Genomic DNA, 19,419 nt, shown 5'->3' with positions numbered 1-19,419 from the left:
AGTTACAGGTAGGTAGCCGTGTTGGTCTGCCGTAGTCGAAACAAAATAATTCCCCCCCTTCCAGTAGCACCTTAGAGACCAACTAAGTTTGTTATTGGTATGAGCTTTCGTGTGCATGCACGCTTCTTCAGATACACTGAAACAGAAGTCACCAGATACACTGAAACAGAAGTCACCAGATACACTGAAACAGAAGTCACCAGACCTTTATATATAGAGGAGAATTACTCAGAAAGGTGGTGGGAATGGGTGATTGGCTGATAGGTGTGGTAAACCTGTTGACAACTGTTAACAACTTACAGGAAGGTAAGGTCTTACAGAAAAAAGCAAGGGGTGAGATGGTTAAAAATAGCTTTATCATGTATAATGAGATAAGAATCCAATGTCTTTATTCAGACCAGGTCTCTCCATGGTTTTAAGTTTGGTAATAAGTTGCAATTCAACAACTTCTCTTTCCAGTCTATTTCTGAAATTCTTTTGTAATAAGATAGCTACTTTGAGATCTTGTATAGAATGTCCTCGGAGATTGAAATGTTCTCCTACTGGTTTTTCACAAGACCAGTCTTATTATAAGCTGTCTTATTACAAAAGAATTTGTTTTAATGTATTTGTAATATTTTGTTGGAGGCCACCCAGAGTGGCTGGGAAAACCCAGCCAGATGGGCGGGGAATGAATGAATGAATGAATAAATAAATAAATATTTCCTAGGGAGGTTCAAGAGTATACAAGTAGCAAAATCTACATTTCCCTGAATTCTATTGGAAGCCATGTTGGTTTCAGTATAAATGTACTGTACCCTTGAGCTTTTAAAAATGCAATATTGGATTAATTGTCTTCTATGCATGGATCACTGTTCCCCTCTCTTTCTCCATTCATTTTCTTGTTAACCACAGGGCTATAGCCTCATCATTGTGATTTCAGTAAGATGCTGCTCCAGCAGCAAAATTATGTGAATTCTATGTGAATCCCATAGTAATTTCCATTGGCTTCATTGTAGATCAGTCAACAGAAGAACTGCTTTTAAAGATCTGCAGTTTATAGGTTTGTGGCAGGGAGTCATGCATGTTTTCGTAATCCTTCTGATTCACAGTTTTAGGTATGGGTCTCATCCTCTATTAAATGAATTGGGAAAATGTAAATTGTGCATGTGTTGGGGTGGAGCAAGCATTTTAAAACAAAACAGATGTTTCTACTTTTTTTTTAAAAAAAACCCTCTTAAAATAATGATAATTAGGACAAACTGATTGTAGATGGATTAGAGAGACATGATTGTATTTTTCTAGGTTTGTATGTACTATCTACTGTCATAATGGCAAGTGGCTGTGAACCATAATTTTTTTCCTACCCCGAATGTATTTTGACACCGATCAGTTTTTGTACATTTGCTTCCAAAAGAAGCATGTAGCATTGTTCTGACAGTAAAAACTGCAGCATGGCAAGGTTAAAAGGTTAAGAGCAACCCAGAGAAAAGGGAAGCCCAGTCTCAGTGTTTCGTCTCCAGTGTAACCATATCTGCATGCTGTATGGAAGAGCATTGTGCAGAGTAGGGTTTCAGTGAACTGGAGCTATATGGGAGACAAAATGGAGTTTATATAATAAAAAAAAATGAAATACGCAGATTACAGTGACAAAGATAAGTAATTTCTTTTACTGTTCTATTTATTTCTATCCTACATATAGACATACAATATATATAAAAAATTAATATATTAACACAGTAAATTGGACACATGTAATTAACACTACTCAAAATTACTGGCAATTAAAAAAACCTTGACATCACTAACCACAGAGCCTAGGGCTTGCCGATCAGAAGGTTGGCGGTTCGAATCCCTGTGACGGGGTGAGCTCCCGTTGCTCGGTCCCAGCTCCTGCCAACTTAGCAGTTCGAAAGCACATCAAAGTGCAAGTAGATAAATAGGTACTGCCCTGGCAGGAAGGTAAACGGCGTTTCAGTGCGCTGCTCTGGTTTGCCAGAAGTGGCTTAGTCATGCTGGCCACATGACCCGGAAGCTGTCTGCAGACAAACACTGGCTTCCTCGACCCATAGAGCGAGATGAGCGCCACAACCCCAGAGTCGTCTGCGACTGGACCTAACGGTCGGGGTCCTTTTACCTTTTTAATTAACACTACTCAAAATTACTGGCAATTTAAAAAATCCTGACATCACATCACTAACACAAGCATTAAATTATTTGAAACTACAGAGCATTTAAGCAACAGAAGTCAAATACTAAAAGGTTTCCAAAGATTATCTAAAGGTTAGAAGTGAGGAAGCTTCTTCAAATTCACAGAGGAGGGGATCCATAACTGGGGTGCTACCACTGAGAATATCATATTGCTGGTATCCACCAGCTGATCATCCACCAGGGATGGGCCAGAGAACCAGTCTCTTGAGGATTCAGACAGGTTCATCTATGCAAAGGTGTGCACCATCTTACTGTTTTCTAATGGAGGCAAAATTAACTCAATAGAAGAAAGATCCTGGATTCTGTTACCTTTATATCCACCTTTCTACCAACATATTTAATTGTGTCAATGTTCACATGTCATTTCACTTCCACTGGCCTGTGTTCAATGTCTTGAGTGTTTTATTGCACTGATTTAACATCACATCTTTTGACATTGCAATGATGTAAGGGTGGGGCAATTAACATGCACATTTTAAAATAAAATGTAAATAGTAGTCACAGGAATAAATAGCAACCATAAAGGCTTGTCTCCAAAAAAACATCTTCAGGGATGAGAATTTTACTCAGACCATGGCATGGCAGGGAAGCTTTAAACTATACTTCTCCACCACTTCAATCCAATTGCTCCTTGTGCACCTGCTATTTACATTTTTATATTTAAAAAATTACATTAATTGTGTGAATGCAATTAATGTGATTTATGTATTATGTCTTATAATGGCGTTAATTGCATTCGCACAATTAATGTCAAGTTCAGTTTGGCCCTTTAATCCTTTTAAAACCCATAATTCCATCAAGGATAAATCTGACCCTTTCCCTTTATATCTCATATTATATTTAGAAAATGAGTTGCTATGTCTTCCACCTTCCGGTATATAATTACTCCTTCATATTTCTGCTGTGTTCTCACTTCCCCATTTCCTTATTCCCAAATGGGAGAAATGTAATTAAAAACACACACAGACCTGGAAAATATTATTACTTGCAGCCACATCTCGTTGTGAGGCCAAGGAATAAATACCTAGCTATGTATATGCAGCAAGTAGCTCAATCTTGGGACTAACACAGTTGAATTTGTGTGCACACAAATATCTTTCCTAGCAACTTCAAAAGCAGTTTTCCCACATTTATTCCTAGTTATAGAAGCAGTTCAGCAGTATAACAAACTGCCCAGAGAACAGAATTGTTTTTGCCATTGAAGTGAATGGAGAGAACCTGGCTTGTAAAGGAATTCAATATATGTGAACCAAAGCCTTTGAACTGATAGCCACAGTATTTAAAAATTAAAAAAATGCAACTATTTTAGCTTTCTTTGTAATAAAGCCTTCTGTACATTTGGGGTGATACAGTTGGTATTTTGAGGCAGATATCTGTAGCTCTAAGAGTTAATAACTTTTTTGTTTTAGCAAAAAAGGCTGAGATTCATAGCTTTTTAGGAGCAAAACTTCAGTAGGCACACAAAAAAGCAGGAGACTTATGAGTGAGAGCAAAATAATGCAGTTATTCTGCCAATTTCAGTCAGATGAAATGGCCCCATTGTGAACCGCCTCTGTGTGATATTTTCAAAGCTATGTTCGCAAGTTGGGTTGCATAGAAGGAAGTCAAGGGGAAAAACATTTTTGAAAAGTTACACAAAAATCAGTATGGGGCACTTTTATATATGATACTAAATGCAATTTTAAACCTTTCTCATGGTACTGTATTTATGCCTTGTATGAATGCAAGTGAGAAAGTGAGAGGGTACCATCTTTAATTTTATTTATTTCCAAATGTATTGATGACATTGGCATCCTTGGAGATATCACCTTATTAGAATGGGAGAAAGAGTATTTACTGTAAATAGGTCTTTGACAGCCAATTCGGATGGAAATTGCCTTAATGGGGGATAACATCTATGCGATTTGAATGGGATTCAAGAATCTAAAAAACTGCCAGAGAAGACATTGGGGAATTAAAAGCTTCAACTGACTTGGCTTAATTGGGGTATAACAGTTTGTGACAGATAATGTGTTTGATTCTCTTACTTTTTTGTGTTGCTAGGGATGAAATCATTTCTTAGTGTGCATCAGTTTCCAGGAGCTGTCATAACTAGAAAGTGAGTTTCCTTTATTCCATAATTCTGCAAAAGGGGCACAATTTTTAAATTCCTTGAATCAGTCACACTTCAGATTTTTATCCTGGTCAATAGCTGTGGCTTCTCCATGTTGCCTTTCTTTCTGTTAAATAAATCATGACATGGTGTAATATGAAGTTATATTTACTTAATTTTAAGACCACCTAAGGAACAGATGACTCTTTTTCCCATGACTGTAGCTGCACAAACTTGATCTATTCATTTTTTGCTGTGATTGTCTAAGGTACGTGCTTACCCCATTTTTCCAGAAATGCAGAGACTTTTCAAATGCAGCAGAAAATATGTGGTCAACCCATGGTAAAACCCCACCCCCCATGTGAAGGTACCCGAGATTTCTGGTAAAGGTAAAGGGACCCCTGACCGTTAGGTCCAGTCGTGGCCGACCCTGGGGTCACGGCGCTTATCTCACTTTATTAGCCAAGGGAGCCGACGTACATCTTCCGGGTCATGTGGCCAGCATGACTAAGCCACTTCTGGCAAACCAGAGCAGCGCACGGAAACGCCGTTTACCTTCCCGCCGGAGCGGTACCTATTTATCTACTCGCACTCTGATGTGCTTTTGAACTGCTAGGTGGGCAGGAGCAGGGACCGAGGAACGGGAGCTCATCTGATCGGCAAGTCCTAGGCTCTGTGGTTTAACCCACAGCGCCACCCGTGTCCTGTAGATTTCTGGTATTTAACCCAAATGTTAAGTGTCCTAATCCTATGTTCCAGGGATGTTCCTGGAATTTTAGGGATACAGTGACTACATTGAAGGCTGGTTATGCTGCCTTTGATGTTTAGGTTCCTCAGGATAAATAGCACACTTAAATAGCAGTGTGCTGTTCATCTGCAATGCATGCAGGAACCAGAAACGAGATAGTGTGAAATGCTTTAAATAACAGCAATTGATTCTGCCCTCCATCTCATGCCATTTGTAAAGAGAGGTAGTGCAGCTTTGCAAGTGACAGGAAGATTATGAATTTGAGAACATCTTGGGGAATGAGGATGGGGAGCTGCAGCAGAGGAGGCTGGGAGAGAGCCAGGGAAGTGAGTCAGCATCACCTTGGCTCTTGCCAAAGCAGGGGCTAATGCATGCAGCCTGAACAATGGATGACATCAGTAGGGATCTCAGACAGGAAAGGCATATAATGGTATAAAACCTTTCCTATTAAAAACACTCAATCGCACAGTCAGTAATAGACATGGCAGAACAGTCAACTTAGTAGATTTTGGAGTGGGAAGCAAATGGGATTCAATTTATGGTTAAAATAACTCCCTCTGGTAGCAATGAAGCTCTCCTTCCCCTATCAACTACCCTGGTGTTACAGCATTATGACAAGTTTAGAGACGTTATTTTAGCTTTCGACAGACACTTCTCTGCAGCATTTTTTTGATATTTTGATTGTAGAGATGCCATGAAATACATCAGGGGTCCTTTTACAGATCAAGTAACTATGTGTGGTGTGGTGGAATTTCCCTCCTGACACTGGTACCACTACTGCATATCTGCATATTAGGTTGTGGCAAGGGTGGGGTTATATGGGTGAATACCCACATGGCCCCAACCTTGCAGTCACCTGTCCAGGTAAATAGCAGAGATGCTAGTGTTGGGAAGGCAGCTTTGCCCCTCCCTACTCTGCTACTGGTGCAGATTACCCTTTACCAATGATAATAAAAAAATTCCCTCAAGGAATCCATCTTTGCCTCAGGGTTTGGGTCTTGTTTCTATATATATATAGGCAACTCCCAATTTATGCAGGGGTTGTGTTCTGAGGCACCATGCGTGTCAGCAGGATGCGCATAAGTCCACCATGTTCTGCCTTTTTTCGCCCCCTTGCAGTGCTGAAAACAGTGCATGTGTCAGAGGTCGCACAGGTGCTGATCGCATGCAAATGGGGAGTTGCCCATGCTGCAATCCTATATATATCCTATACCTTGGAGTGAGCCAGATGAACTTGCTTCTGAATAGACATGCATATGATTCTGCTGTAAAAATCTAAAATTATTGATAATCATTTGGCACTTGTAGCGTGAAAGACAGGTCCTCTGCTGGTGTACATTATCATTGTCCAATTTTCCCCAACAACACAAGCAGATGTGCACTGCTTAAAAATACTTCACTAAAGTTCAAGTGACCTATAATATGTTATAGTATCAATAGAGTGCTTGATTTTTGTAGTCAGGAAAAGAGCTATTAAATTTCTGCAGCATTAACAAGAGAAGTTCTGTTTAAATATTATTTTCTGCTTAGTGTAGTCAGGATAATTTTGTACGATTAATTATCTTAGTTTAAGGAAGTCACAGAGTATTTCATAAATTATTAACTGCCGTAGTCTAAATATTGAAACACCTTTCCTTTCTCCTTCCAACTGCAAATCAGGATATTCCTTTTAAATGTATGCATATTCACTGAAATGACCATTATAGAGAGAGTTTTAGAAAAATTAAGGAAGCAGCTCTTGGCTGTAGACTGTGAGGACATGGCCTGTGAGGACATTCTTGAGAAACTATGATCATGAAATGTAGTACACAGTTTTTCCATATTTTTTATTATTACATTTGCATCCCACCAGCAAGCTTAAGACATTATACATGGGATTATCCCATGTTAACCTTATAACAGCTCTGCAAGATAGGTTGAGAAACCACAGGAGGGTAGACTGCTGTTCTGCTCAGATCCTACATATGAATTTCCTGCAGATATCTGGTTGGCCACAATGAGAGCAGGATGCTGGGCTAGATTGACCATTCATCTGATCTAGCAGGCTCTTCTCATTTTAGTTTTAAATAATTTTTATTCAATTCTAACAACACAATAGTATAACTAGGACGCACCTAGCTTTTTGGTGGGGAAATAAAGGAATTCCCCCCCTTTATTTCCCCCCCAAAACCAGGTCGGGGAAACCGAACCAGGTCGAGGAACAGCGGGATGGCGGCGCTGCGCCTCCCTGCTGTCCCCCGAGCTTGTGGGGCTGGCCGATGTCTGCCTGGCGTGAGGGGCACTCTGCTTCAGGGCGCCCCTCGCGCCGGGCGGCAGGCTGCTATCCGCAGCATGGGGAGCCCTGCGGGGAACTCCTGCAGGGCTCCCCACGCTGCGGATGTCTGCCGGCGCGAGGGGCGCTCTGCTTCAGGGCGCCCCTCGCGCCGGGCAGCAGGCTGCTATCCGCAGCGTGGGGAGCCCTGCGGGGAACTCCCGCAGGGCTGCCTAGGCTGCGGATGTGTTCCCGAAACTTCAGCGAAAGCCTGCATTCGCCCCATAGGATGCACCCAGATTTCCCCTTCATTTTTGGAGGGGAAAAAGTGCGTCCTATAGAGCGAAAAATACAGTATTTGACAGTGTGTGGCAGTTATGTAATCTATGGAATATACCTATCAAGTAAGAAAAATGTCTGATTTAGATATTATCGTGATCATCAGCAACAAAAGCAAAAACAAAAAAGAGAAAACAAAATAGGAGGAAAGGGGGGAAGGGAGAAAAATAAATAAGCACAAAAATCTATGAATGAGTTTCTTAAAAATCATGCAACATTTATTGGGTACATTTGCCTACATTATTTGAGGAGCAGTTATCATGTAATTAAAAACTTGAAGAGTCCAGTAAGTTTGGAGCAGGCATGGTTTATTCAGTTCTGCGCAGAGGCGAGCGGAATCGCTTCCAAAGGCTGGTGGCGTTTACAGCAAATAGGCAAGCACTTTTATACCTTTCCCTATCGTCTCATCCCTCGTCATCCTTCCCATATCTAATCACGATACATTCTTTCCATTCATTCCATTCCCTTATATGGCTCGTGCAATGCCTTGTTGGCATTTCCTCATTGGTCCCCGACAGTCTTCCCCCTGGGCATGCGCCCTAAGCCTTGCCTATGCAATTTACTCACATAACTTGTTTACTCCGGCACCGCCCTTGCATGTTTCTGCCCTACCTTATCTCTCTCTGCACATTCCAGGGCCCTACCTTATCTTCCTTTTACATTCTTGTGTCCTTCATCAGTAATCATAGTTTTATTTGTTAGTTCACTGGAAAAGCAGACTCTTCATGTGTGCCTATTGTGAACTCATGGCCACATTGCACGTAATGCGTAACCATGGTTTACTGCTACATGAAGGAGCCTAGCTATCTTCTACACATGCATATTTCCTGCTCCCCTTCCCTCCTTCCATGCAGCCAGGAAGAGGAATTCAGAAGCTTTCACTTTCACTTAAACACAACTTGTTCTTTTCACCTGAATGGGGGATTGTGGCTTTTACATTATCTGTTGTTAGTTTCTGCAAGTTAGCCTCATAATGCATGATTTGAAGTTGACTTGTTTTTAAACTAACCATAGATAGTGTTAAACCACAACCCCCCCCCCCCATTCAGATGAAATGAAAAGCTGTGGTTAGGGGAAAGCAAAAGCTTTCACACTACTGTTCCTAGTTCCATGAGAGGGGAGGGGCGGTGCACAAGTCTGGGATGACACTATGGTGACGTAACACTAAACCATGGCCTTGCATTGCGTCAAATGCTGCCAGTGACTTGTCCCATGCCTTCCAGTGAACTTAAAGCCTGAATGCGAATTGACCCCATATGGAACTCACTCCTACAGGAGGCAGTGGTGGCCACCAACCTAGACAGCTGTATAAGAGGATTAGATAAATTCATGGAGGAGAGGAATATTAACTAGTACTAGCCATGGTGGCTGTACTCTGCCTCTACAGTTGTGACCAGCAATGCTTCACATACCAGTTGCTGGAAAATAAAGAAAGAGAGAGTGCTCTTGTGCTCAAATCCCGGTTGGCCATTGTGAAAACAGGATGTTGGACTAGATGGGCCATTGACCTGATCCAACAGGCTCTTCTTATTTTCTTATGAACCAATCCAAGTCTAACCTTTTCACACAATGTGCCATACTAGCTCTTAAAGCAGGGCTGAGCATTTGACTCGTTAAAAAAAGAGTCAATTGACAAATATATATATATATATATATATATATATATATATATATATATGAACAGCAAAAACAATATTTTTCTAATCAAGTGCTTTTATACTTATGCTAATTTTGAAAGCGTGATTTGCCTCATTTGCAGTGGCGTATGATGTCCTTTATGTCAACTGGAACTTTCCAAGTGCTGTTATTTTTGCGACTGTTGCAGAAAAACAAAATAGTGTCATTGGCAGTCCTAGGCCTTTGTTGCTGATGACAGTTTGAAGATGGCTTGAAATGATGACTCTTGGCCAGTATAAGAACCTTTATTAGGCTGCTAGGTTAGCTCCTGGGTTTCGTAGCTGTAAAATGAAGTCTGGTTCCAAGCTAGAGTTTATTCAAGTCTGATATTTCTTGAACAAATATGAATTTTTGTCATGCAAAAACCTGGGCAACCTCCCTCTTATTCAAGGGAGTTTCTTAGTCTGTGAGCCCTTAAAGTGGTTGCCAGTGGTTCATTTGCATCTGTTTTATTCTGTGTTACACCTTGTAGTGGGATATTACAGTGGTACCTCGGTTTAAGAACAGCCCTGTTTATGAAGTATTCGGTTTACGAACTCCGCAAAACAGGAAGTAGTGTCCCTGTTTGTGAATTTTACCTTGGTGTAAGAACGGTGGAAGGGCACCGGTGGCGGGAGACCTCATTAGAGAAAGCGCGCCTCAGTTTAAGAACTGTTTCGGTTTAAGAACGGATTTCCGGAACGGATTAAGTTCGTAAACCGAGGTACCACTGTATTGTTGAACCAGCTAGGCTGGTTTAGTTGTTACTGTTTTCTTTGTTCTTTTTGCTGCTGTATGTTATCCATAGACTATTTTTTTAATTAGGTAACTTATATGTGGAAATACTAAGCAAACAAACCAGCTTCTTTTTTGTGACACTATTAGTGTAAAATTGAAGTCTTCACAGCAGAGCCTGGTAACTGAGGAGGGGAAAGAAAGATGAACAGATATTTTGCACATGTATGTAAACTATCCAACATGGAGTTTATTCCAATTAATCATAAATATCAGTGGAGCTATACAGAGTAATAAAAACAGGTCCCTACCCTGAGGTGGGGAAATGGGGAGGCAGCAGATGGAGGACAGGAAGCTGGAGGGGAGGGTAAATGGGAAGAAATCCCATTGTTGTTTGGCTTGCAGACAAAATTAATGTGTTTGGGAAGAGAGCGCATTAGGGAGCATGGCCAGGGGGCTTTGAGCTGTGCCCATGCTTGCAACTTAGTATACTTTCCTCAAGGTACCCTTCCCTTTCACATATTGCTGTGAACTGAGCATCAAGGCCTCTCTGTCACGGGTGACTGAACACAGAGCAATCAATACCAAGCAGTGTGATGAAAACATATGACTGAGAAGTGTGAAAAAGACAAAGGACCATCTGGGGGAAATAAAGGAAAGAAAGGGTGCATATAAAACAAGTGTTATTATGTTGACTGTTCATTTCGTGGATTACTGAGAGCTATAATGTTAGTATTTAAAGAGGCCTTTTTCTTTGGTGGCCTTTACCTCCTGATTTCTAAGAAATTAACAGGACTCAAATGGAGTCCTGCCACATTACTTCTTATTGTGTCCTTAGATATACTGTTGCTTATGAGTAACTGGGTACAGAGCTCTGCTCCATGAGAGAGGTGGGCTGAGAGCACAGGAACCAGGGAGCTGGAAGTGAGTTGCCTGTGCCTAGACAGGGTTACAGTTCTTACAAATGTTTTTTTTGTAAAGAACCCTTGTTGAAAATCAAAACATGTTTCAGTTTCCTGACAAAATATGAAACTCAGTTTTATATGAGGTCATAAAAACTGAGGTCATTCTTCAAATTAGCCTGGCTTATGCCAGAAATTCTCTGCTAGGTCCACTGGATAAAAGGATGACAGTCTTACCACTTCATTGGCTATTACCAAATGTTAGCTACATTCACATAACTTAATTTGCTCATGTAACTTAATTTACATATGTTGAATAGCGCAGGAGGAAATAGGATTGTTTCCTTACACAAGTGCAATGTGCTTGTATACCTACAGCTGCAAAAACAAGATCCCTGCATGTATGCAAGAGGGACTTGTCACTGTGATTCTGCTTTTTCACTTTGTGTCTAGAATGTGTGTCCTATTTTCTCCATTCTTTAGTCACATACTATTATTGTAGCATTTGCCATATATGTAGTCTTCCGGGCTATGGACTGTGGACCCAGGTTATGCGCTTATTTTTAAAGATAACACAGTACAGTCGTACCTTGTTTTGTGACCGGGATTTGTTCCAGAGTCCTGACCGCTAGCCGAAAAGGACGCAGGACAAAGTGCCGCATCTGCGCACACGCGCAGAGTGGCTTGTCCTTCTGCACATGCGCGGAGCATGATTTGGCGCTTCTGTGCATGCATGAGCAGCAAACCCCGGAAGTAACCTGTTCCGGTACTTCCAGGTTTGCCACAGACATTCTCCAGAACGGACGATAGATGACGCGGACGTTCATGGAGGTATTACCGTATATGCTCACAGACAACTACTTTCTTCTTTGTGCAGTCATCAAACATTGCTGTGGTGGGCAGGGGTGGGAAAAGAGGAAAGAAAAAGGACCCTAGGGCTACCATATGTCCAGGGAAACCTGGACATGTCCTCTTTTGGGGGACCAACTTTCCCAGCTGGGTGGATTTTTACATTTTAAAGAAAATGTCCAGGTTTGGGGGGTTGAGCTTGGGCTCAGGCTGCTTGGGCTTGGGCTGCTCTGCATACAAACTGCAGCTGCTGCCAGCCCGAACCGGGGAAAGAGGTGTGTGGATGCGGTGGCCCCTCTTTCCCCAGCTCGGACGGGCAGCATCTTGGGCTGTCCTCTTTTTGCTCTTCAAGATATGGCAACCCTACCTTAGACATACTGTAGCACCCTGCTTGTGGTTAACGCTTAGCTGGAATGAAATATTCAACGCAGCAATAGAGAAATTACAGTGGTGCCCCGCAAGATGAACGCCTCGCAAGACGAAAAACCCACTAGACGAAAGGGTTTTCCGTTTTGGAGGCGCTTCGCAAGACGAATTTCCCTATGGGCTTGCTTCGCAAGAAGAAAGCCCATAGGGAAATCTCCGGGGACCTCTTTTAAATGCTAGCGGTGGGGAGCAAAGCCTTCCCCCCCCTCCGGCCTTCAGAAGAGGTCCAGGAAGGCCGGCGGGGGCCAAAAGGCTTTGCTCCCCACCACCAGCATTTTAAAAGCAGTCCGGGATAGCAGGGAAGCGCTTCCCGCTATCCCGGATGGCTTTTGAAGGCAGGCGGGGGGAGCAAAGACTTTTGCCCCCAGCCCGCCTTCAGAAGAGGTCCAGGACCTCTTCTGAAGGCGGGCGGGGGGCAAAAGTCTTTGTCCCCCCTGCCTGCCTTCCCGGGGGCTTTTAAATCGCCCCGGGGCTGTCCCGGGGCGATTTAAAAGCCCCCGGACGGCTTTTGAAGGCAGACGGGGGGGAGCAAAGACTTTTGCCCCCCGCCCGCCTTCAGAAGAGGTCCAGGACCTCTTCTGAAGGCCGGCGGGGGGCAAAAGTCTTTGTCCTCCCTGCCTGCCTTCCCGGGGGGGTTTTAAATCGCCCCGGGACTGTCCCGGGGCGATTTCAAAGCCCCCAGACCGCTTTTGAAGGCAGGCGGGGGGGAGCAAAGACTTTTGCCGCCCGCCCGCCTTCAGAAGAGGTCCTGGACCTCTTCTGATGGCGGGCGGGGGGCAAAAGTCTTTGCTCCCCCCGCCTGCCTTCCTGGGGGCTTTTAAATTGCCCCGGGACAGCGGAGAATTCCTCCGCTGTCCTGGGGCGATTTTAAAATGCTGGCGGGCGGCAGCGCTGCCGCCCGCCAGCATTTTAAAATCGCCCTGGACAGCGGAGACTTTTCCGCTGTCCCGGGGGCTTTTAAAATGCTGGGGGACGGCAGCGAACCCTTCGCTGCTGCCCGCCAGCATTTTAAGATCGCCCGGGGACAGCGGAAAAGTCTCCGCTGTCCCGGGAAGGCAGGCGGGGGGGGGAAGCAAAGACTTTCGCCCCACGCCAGCCTTCAGAAGAGGTCGGGGGACAGACTGTCCCCGGACCTGGTCTGAAGGCGGTTTCCATAGGAACACTTTAATTGATTTCTAATGCATTCCTATGGGAAACCGTGCTTCGCAAGACGAAAAACTCGCAAGACGAAAAGACTTGCGGAACGAATTAATTTCGTCTTGCGAGGCACCACTGTAAAATAATAATTTATTTGTCAGACAAATAAATGATAGGCACAGTGGTATATGGTTACCAAAGCTCTGCCCCCTCCAGCCCTGATGGCCAGCACTTATATTTCCTCAACCCAGCCCCCTTGCTCCTCCTTTGGCTGCCTCTGTCCAATCAGCCTGGTTGAAATTCCTATTGGCTGTTTGCTAGAACCAATCATAAAAGATACACCCATTTCCTATTACCTTTTATGGGAGACAAAGAGCTATATTTCCTTCTATCCACAAATGGCAGACAAGTAGCCATATATCTTACATTTGCCTCGACAAGGCACCTTAATTACCAGATCACTTTTTGCCCCTTTTCACCCTCCATTCCAAAACAAATGGCTAAAACAGATGGCTCATGGTCTTACATTCTGTCTAAACAGAGATCTTGGGTTCACATTCTCACACACCATCAATGAAATAAGAATCTAACATAAGAATCTAACATTTCTTACTTTCTAAATCCTTTGCATAATTACATTTAAGCCAACAAATCTCATACATTAACATAGATAGCTTTTTAGAAGAAAAGGCCTTTGCAAAGTAAAACCTCTTCAGTTTACACCCCCCCTTTCCCAGCCAGCTGCTTTTCCCATTAGCTCTTGCCCTTTAACCTTAGAAAAATATGGCTAGAGTCTAATGGGAGGCACATGGTATTATTTTCTGTTAAACAATAAATCTTACTATTTACCAAATCTTAATTAGTGTTTTTGCAGCTTGATTGTATTCTGTAATCTGTAGGGTCAGTATAACCTTTGCTCCCAGCCTGTAATTCCCTTTTACAACTTTGAGAAACTTGTCTCCTGCTATAAATCATGGGGGGCCTGTTCAGGAAGATAAACAACTGCCAAAGTACTTAGCCAGCTGCTTTTCTGCCTGGCATGAAACATACAAACATTTGCAAATATATCTTTAAGCTCATTTTAAAATACAAGCCTTGATCAGATGCCTCAATACCTGAATTTCAAAGTACAGTATACAAACTTGGGAAGGTCAGTAATTATCTCATCCCCAGACCAAGAGAGTTGAACAAAAATATCTCTTGGAAAGTGGTTGGACATCACATTTTTTTTAGAAAAGGAGAATATAAAGAGGAAAGTGGTATAATGGCTGGGATGAGAAGTACTGCAAATCAATATTTGTTTAAACATAATTCCACTATGGAATCCTATGGAAGAAATATTGGATATAAATGTAATGAATTAATAATAATACATAAATATGTGGCAAGGGGCATGCTGCATTTGCTTCAAGACTGTGAAACCATCTGTCTGATAAATTCCTTAATTGCTCTGGTCTTGCTGCATTTCAGAAAGTATGCAAAACTATCTTTTCCGAAAGTGTGGGCATTGCATCCCTATCTTTTGCATACTGTGGAATATATTTTATTTATAGCTTACTAACAGCCTCGTACCCAGCGTTGCTTGGGAATTCTGAGAAACCAAAAAATCAGTGCAGTTTCGAAAGGTTCAGTCTGGCCTCTTGAATGTTGTCCATTTGTATCCAAACATTGACAAAGACATGCTCCTTGATCTCAGGAGCTATCATACAAAATCTGTCAAAACAAAACAAAAATTCCTTCCAGTAGTACAAAATCTGGTCATGATATCTTAAGAGGTGTTCAAATGCATAGCAAACAGACAAACAACTTCCCTAAAATGCATAGTAGAATGTAATTTGTTTTTCTGAACATTTTAATTGTTTATATTGTTTGTTTTCTTTTGGAAGCCACCTCAATCATTGAAGGGGTGGGATATAAATGTTTTAAACAATGCATTGTCTAGAACCAACTCAAGCATTGCTTATTCAAGTTGCTGCCACCCTGTGGATTTTTAATGGAATTAGTTTGGTGTAATTGAAATAGGTTCTTTTAATCCCACGCATAAATCTGTTATGGCAGCGTAATCAAAAGTTCAGATTTTATAAGTGAGGTTTCTATTTTATATTGCTGTCTTGCAAAACATCATATAAGAGTACCATACAGAAGGTAAGAGGACTGGTGCATCTTCAGAATATTATACAGTTGTGGGATAAGGAATTAAAATTAAGTTATTTTTAGTATCTTAAATAAACATGGGAGATTTTCAGAAAAGCTTTATTGTAACTGTATAGTAATATATAAACTATGATTTTTAATATGTGTTTAATCAATTTTTTAAAAAATAATTACTGACACATAAAAGGCAAAAACATAAGAAATGGAGAAATCACATTCATCAAAAGTAATTAATAATAGAGAAATCAAAGTGCGAGCTGTTTGGTTATCACCAAATACTATTACCACTACTACTACTACTACTTCCATTGCAGTAGATTGCTGGCAATTGCCAGCTAGATTGGCTTAAACTTAAATATTATTACTTATATTTGTGGAAAAGTTAGTGTTTAGATATTCAGACCACCTATATTTCTTTTATGACCTGCTGTTCCTTTCTTTGAAGACCATAGACTATCAAATGATATTGCTACACATTTATCCTAAGGAACCTAATCTTCATATGTAAGAATAAATTTAAGGTTTGTAATGCTTCAGAGTGAATTGGTGCCTCTGTCAAACTCGCCTTCCTCCTCCACACTCATTCCTTGCTTTCATTTTAGATGCATATATTTCTTTGTTTAGTTTGAGCTTCCTTTGGTAAGTGCCTTGAAACTGTCCCTGCCAACAGATCTTCTATCTTGTGGACAAAAATTAAAAAGGATTTCTGTAAGACTCCAGTGGCTTCATGCACCACAGAGTGAAGTCCAATTCTGACTTATGTTTTTATGCACTTTGGTATTCCATGACTCCAGTGTCTGCAAAGCAGGGTGCCTAAAGTCAACTTCTGCTGCTTCATGAAAGATTGAACACACATTTCCCAGGCTTGCTGGTAGCTTTTCACTGTAATATGTATGAGTGTGTCCATGTTGTCACAATAGCACAAGCAAATGACGATCATCTGTCCTTGGAGGGCATGCTTTTAGGAAGGCTGTTCATCAGCTGGTAGTGATAAAACATTCTCTTCTAGCTACCTATGATTTCCTATCACTGAGGTATGTATCAGCTTTAGGCGATGAGAAGTGCAGTCAACAAATACTCTTCCCAGAGTGTAACACATCACTACTAAATATGTTTGATTGGTTGCTGGAGTCGGTGACTCAGCTACTGTACATTAGCACAGTGGCTGAAAGGAAAGAGTAATCAGATTAACTCAGCATTGCATACATCTACTGCAGTTGGCTCTGGACCACATCAAGGCAGACTTCTCTGCCTTCTCACCTAGCCATGCCATAGAATTTGGCTGGCCTCATGCCAGCACCAGTAACTCCTTGCATGCTGGAAAGGGGCAGGGGATGTGTTGAAGGAGAGGTGTTTAGGAGAAAGTGGTAAGAGAGGTAGTGAAGGAAACAAGAAAATAAGATGATGATGATGATGATACAGAAAAAGGGGGGGAATAGAAAGGAAGAGGATGAGAGATGAAAGTTGCTTTGGAAGTGACTCTGGCAGAATTTGGTAGGAGGAAAGAAAGAAACTGGCTGTTGGGGCTAGGCATAAGGTACAAGCTGAATGTGAAAGGAGAATGGGAGAAGGAATTACTTAGCCTTAAAAAGAGGGCAGGCATCCAGGCAAAAAATACTTGGACAATCTCACCCATCATTGCACCCAGTGTGTTTTGACTATACATGATTTTGGTGTTAGGTTTTATCTCTGGAATGTAACCCTGATGTAAAAAATGGGGTTTGGCTTTTGCTGCCCAACTCCCCATGGAACTCCTGAGTCCCCTAAGTCTATGATTGGTCACAGAAGAATGGATGGAGGCAGAGTCCAGTGGAAAGCAACGCAGATACTTATTTTTCTGTTGCAACAGAGTTCCCTCTCCTCCTTCCGAGGAGGGAGAGGCCCTGAACAAAAGTGGGCAAGAACTTTTAAAGACTTTTGACATTGCCCAACTTAGCTCCAGGCTAAGTGAGCCTTTGGCTGGATCCAGCTGCAGCACTCTCCAGATGTCCTCAGCCTCCTACTCTTTTGCCCTAAGCAAGTTTCCAACCATTGTTCTACCTAGCTCAGTATTGCCTACACTGACTGGCATCAGTTTCAGATAGGGATCTTTTTGTGCACTACAGATAAAATATGTGCAGTGTGCATAGGAATTCGTTCATATGTTTTTAAAACTATAGTCTGGCCCCCAACAGTGTGTGAGGGACAGTGAACTGGCCCCCTCTTTAAAAAGTTTGAGGGCCCTGCATTAGAAAGATTGAAAATAAATTATTAGGTAAGTTCTCCTAACTACAATTTGCTTATAAAACTTCTAATTTATATTATCTTAATTCAGGTTTTTTAACATCCCCAAATATGGTTGCTATTGAATTTTGCAGATTGATGTGGGGAGGACCTTTAGGTATGCCTCTGAGGAGACCCGCAAGTGGCAGGGTGGCTGCCAAGGTAGGGGCACTGTGACAGGGCCGGATCAGATGAACGCCCGCCTTGTTTGTTCATGAGCAAGCCCCTCAGAGGTTACCCTGGTTGCAAGCGCGTTTCAGAGCTTGTAATGGGGAAATAGGGCAGCGGTGATCCTGCGCCTCATTCCCTTGGGAATACGGCGGTGGCGCTGGCTCTGCCCAGGTGGGCCGGGTTCAGGACCCTGGCAGGCCAGATCTGGCCTATGGACTGCTCGCATTCATTTTGTTTAGGATTGCAACTGTATTGATGTGGGGAATTGGATGATTATTTCAGGACTTGAATTTAGAAATCAATCTTAGTTTTGCTCAGAAAAAAGATTATAGAAAACCTAATGCTCTTTCAAATGGGCTTAGCAATAATCCATCAATTAGGTTTCTTCATTGTTGGATGTTACTTTTCATTCAAATGAAGGGGGAACCACTAATTTGATAATCATTTTCAAATAACTTAAAGGCTGAAAAATTCATGCAATTGAGATGCAATGTTTTCTTTTGTTAATTAAAAACTATGTACTACATGATGGTATAATACATGGGATTCTGTAGGTTCTCCATGGTATTTGTTTAATGACAGAATCTTTCATTTGACAGCTATAATTATAATTGATTTATCCTGTTAATAAGAACTCAGAATGGTAAACATTCTGTGCATGCTCACACAAATTATAGCAATGATCTTACAGCATTGCATACTAATGATGGATGTACTATTTCTTGCTATAACAGGAAATGAGTGAACTCCTTGGGGACTGACCCAGACTTTACCTGATTTGCTATTAACAGCAGCACCTAAAGCAGTGGTTCTAAACTTGTGGGTCCCCAGATGTTGTTGGACTACAACTCCCATCATCCCTGAGCTCTGGCCTTGCTAGCTAGGAGTGATGGGAGTTGTAATCCAACAACATCTGGGAACCCACAGGTTGAGAAAGGCTGACCTAAGGGGTCAGCTAGACCCTGAAGGGTTGGACAGTGGCAGGCAGGCAGGAAGGAAGAAACTCTGGTGGAGCAAGGAAAATTAATAGAGGGAGGGGTGACAGAAAGAGTTGGGATCCTTTACCCCATGATATAAGGAAAAAAAGATTCTGTGAAAGGGGTGGAAGAAAAATAGGAAGGTGTTGGTGAGGTAGCAGGAGGGAGAGGAAAGTTGAGTAAGAAAAGAAAGATATTTTCCTCACACCATGGAATGGGACTTTTTGAGGAGTGCCATGGTTGAAGCTAGCTGGGTCCAAGCCAGGAGTAGACACTGGTGAAAGAAATAAAGGCATGTGCAAGACTCTGGATGGATAAAAAGTTGATGTGAAGTGAAACAAAGCAGAGGCTGAATGTCAACAAAATGGAGACCTTGTGGGTGGGTAGTTGCCAAACCTGAGAAATGGACAGAAATTGTTCTACAGGGGGTCACATGCCCTTTGGAAGAGCATGTTTGTGGCTTTGGGGTGCTAACAGATCCATCACTGTCACTGGAGGCACAAGTTGTCTTGATGAGCAGGAGTGTTTTT

The 19,419-nt window shown here is 42.2% G+C and overlaps 1 protein-coding gene across 19 annotated transcripts in view; it reads left to right on the top strand.

The window, feature by feature from the left end:
- The window catches only part of BICD1 (BICD cargo adaptor 1), a 132,442-nt gene that overhangs the window by 8,717 nt on the left and 104,306 nt on the right, over positions 1 to 19,419 (top strand). The gene's annotated exons all lie outside the window — the stretch shown is intronic.

Source organism: Podarcis melisellensis (genome assembly GCF_964234715.1).
Source record: "Podarcis melisellensis genome assembly, chromosome: 10".
Taxonomy (NCBI): Eukaryota; Metazoa; Chordata; class Lepidosauria; order Squamata; family Lacertidae; genus Podarcis; species Podarcis melisellensis.
Note: the sequence above shows the minus strand (reverse complement) of the source record. Positions and strands in the feature narration are given on the sequence as shown.